This window comes from Delphinus delphis, chromosome 15 (assembly GCF_949987515.2).
Source record: "Delphinus delphis chromosome 15, mDelDel1.2, whole genome shotgun sequence".
Taxonomy (NCBI): Eukaryota; Metazoa; Chordata; class Mammalia; order Artiodactyla; family Delphinidae; genus Delphinus; species Delphinus delphis.
The window spans coordinates 65,869,150-65,872,613 of NC_082697.1; the positions used below are offsets into that span (position 1 = coordinate 65,869,150).

Genomic DNA, 3,464 nt, shown 5'->3' on the forward strand with positions numbered 1-3,464 from the left:
AACCAGTCTGTAGGCTCCCTCAAGGAGCAGTGGAAAGGCTTCCTTTGTTTTGCAGGGTTAAAAGTATTCTGTGGGCTGAGTCGACTTCACATGCACCTTTTCCCAAAAGCATTTAAAGGCATGCATATGTTCTGGCCTAAGAAGCCTGGACAATTTAAGGCTAATGGGTTGAGGTGCAATTTTTCATAAGGAAAATAGAGCATTTGATGCTGTCTGCAGCATGGTCACGTGTGTTTATGTCCACACTACTCTCAAGGAAAATGTGACCCACAATTGTTCAGGAATCACTGGTACAAATGTTTCACTGAGAGTAACAAAATGAATACACGTCCCTGTGTTCACTCATTCATGCATTCGCTCATTGACCAAATATGTTCCAGATCTTATTTTGGTTCTGGGAAGTAAATGGTAATTGACAAAATGTCCCTACCCAAAGAGCTCCTTTCTAGTGAAGAGGGCCGTGAAAAAAACAAGGAAAAGCCAAGGAAACAATCAAACAAAATAAAAGAAATTGTGGGAGAGTGTCAGAGAAGCTATCCCCTTCCATCCAAGGCCCGCAGACCCCGCGGGAGCCGCCGCCACTGTGGATGACTGGGAGGATCCGGTGCACCATGTGAAGCTAGCCGAGCAGGCTGGGCGACACAACACAATGGTGGAATCAATGAAGAAAGCAGCAGGGATGGATGTGGAGTTGACAACTGAAGAAAGAAACCTCCTATCTGTTGCATATAAGAATGTGATTGGACCTAGGAGAGCTTCCTGGGGAATAATCAGCAGCATTGAACAGAAAGAAAAAAAAAAGGGAGGAGAAGACAAACTAAAATGATGGGAGAATATTGGCAAATGGTTGAGACTGAGCTAAAGTTAATCTGTTTTCTGGACATTCTGGGCAAGGTTTTCTAATTATAAAATCAAAGAGGACTACCGCAGGTATCTGGCTGAATTTGCCACAGGAGACGACAGGAAGGAGGCTGCAGAGAACAGCCTAGTGGCTTACAAAGCTGCTAGTGATATTGCAATGGCAGAACTTCCAACACATCCCATTCACTTAGGTCTTGCTCTCAATTTTTCTGTATTCTATTATGAAATTCTTAATTCCCCTGACCATGCCTGCGGGTTGGCAAAAGCAGCTTTTGATGCTGCAGCTGCAGAACTGGATACACTGATTGAAGAAAGCTACAAGGACTCTACACGTATCATGCAATCGTTATGTGATAATCTGACACTATGGACTTCAGACATGAAGGGTGATGGTGAAGAGCAGGATAAAGAAGTGCTGCAGGATGTGGAAAATGAAAAATCAGTGAGACACAGAAGCCAACAAGAGAAACCACCTCTGACCACCCTGCACTATTTCACCCCTCTTGGAAATTCCCCCATTGTCACTGAGAACCACCAAATCTGACTTTTACCTTTGGTCTCAGAATTTAGGTTCCTGCCCTGCTGTTTTTTGTTTTTTAACAGTTTTCAAAAGTTCTTAAAGGCAAGAGTGAATTTCTGTGGATATTACTAGTCCTCTTGACCGCCAACCTATCCATTGAATACATTCACATCACAAATCCACCAAGAGTACTAATAATTTCTGAGCCACTAAGAACAAGCGGTTTGCAAAATAAATAATCTTATATTTTTATATTGAGCGAATGATAAGAGATGTTTTCTTGATTAACTTCCTTATCATCACATATTTATTCATTTTCTCAAGAGGGGATGACATGTAAGAGTTTTTAAAATATATGCAGTAGGGCTTCCCTGGTGGCGCACTGGTTGAGAGTCTGCCTGCCGATGCAGGGGACACGGGTTCATGTCCCGGTCCGGGAAGATCCCACATGCCGCGGAGCCGCTGGGCCTGTGAGCCATGGCCGCTTAGCCTGTGTGTCCGGAGCCTGTGCTCCGCAACGGGAGAGGCCACAACAGTGAAAGGCCCGTGTACCGCAAAAAAAATAAATAAATAAAATAAAATATATGCAGTAATTAAAGTTTCCTTCCTAGGAATTCAATTCCACATCTCCCTATTTAGCTGACTTTAGGAAACTCACCAAGAAATAAGGAGTCTGGTATATGACACAGGTCTTTGGAGTCTGGGAAGTGTATCTTTGAATCTTGGTTCTGCCACTTACTCACTTTGCAACCCTTGGGCTGGTTGTCGTCTACACGCTGGGATTAATTTTAAGTGAGACAGCAGGCACTTATCAAGTACTCAATAAATGGTAGTGGCGGTTTGTAATGCTTTACATACATACCACTTTCTTTCCATTGATTTGCTTTAGAAAGTGCAAACCGTCTTCCCTCTGTTTTTCATCTAATTCTGCCACATATGTTCTTCTCATAAGGAACTAGTACTTTAAAATCAGGCCCATCTCAGGCCAGTGTTTAGAATGAAGTGAGAAGGTGGGATAAATTAAGCATTGCCGAAGTAGTGTAGGCGAACTTTGATGATGCCAGACCACCGGGGAGACCCAAGTTTGAGGGCTGACTCTGCCACTTGCCAGCTACGACCCAATCTCATATTCCATCAAATGGCAACAACTACATGGACCTACATGGTTGCTTAGAATAGTGGTCTCCAAGCTTTTATGGTTACACAGTCTATCAATAAAAATATTTGGGACACATATACTCCCATCTGGATATAGTTATTTAAGTTGTTCTACTCTGCTAATATAGTATGTATATTATAAAATACATACGAAAATGAGATAAAGCCATAAACAGAATTCTAATATCTCAAATAATTTTTTTTTTAATTCTTATTTCTTCTCTCATCCCCAGTGGATTCTCTTGCCAAACTCACTTTGGAGACCACTGATTCAGAGGATTGAATGAGATGATGTTCATGAAGTGTGATATAACCTGTAAAATGCTATTTAAGTGTTACATAATAATGACTCAAATGTTCCACAAAAATGATACGTAATAATAGGCCACCATTATAATGCCTACTTTATACCAGACACTATTATTTTCCCCATTTTACAGAGAAGGAAAGGAACACACAGAAAGATCAAGTAAGATGCTCAAGGTCACAAAGCTAGTAAGTGGCAAGGACAGGATCAGATCCAGGGACTGTCAGACTCTGAAGCCAGTGCTCTAAGGATCTCCCAGGGATCAGGGTCCTCTGGGATGTCCCTGGGGACCAAGGCAAGGGTAGCTGAAGGCTAGATTTCGTAGCTCCTTGCCACCCAGGCACGAAGTCCAAGTTTCCACAGTCCACAGTCTACTCAGGGCCCTCCCTCTTTCCCGGGGCTTGTCTTCACGCCAGGAACAACCCAGCTGACAGCAAAAGACATCCTCCATTGGCTGCAAGCAACCAAAGCCAGGTGCACTGTAGCCAGTGAGGAGGTGATCCCAGCAGTGGAGTCCATTGTTTCAGAGTGTCCCGGCTTGAAGACCAAATTCCTGTTGTCTCCACACAGCCAGAATCGGTGGCTCAGCTTCCAAGAGTTATTTCAGTGAGTATTTTC

The 3,464-nt window shown here is 43.1% G+C and overlaps 1 pseudogene; it reads left to right on the top strand.

Moving 5' to 3' along the window:
* The first annotated feature begins 589 nt into the window (after positions 1-589).
* On the top strand, positions 590-1,405 carry LOC132437678 (14-3-3 protein epsilon pseudogene; annotated as a pseudogene).
* The last annotated feature ends 2,059 nt before the right edge of the window (positions 1,406-3,464 follow it).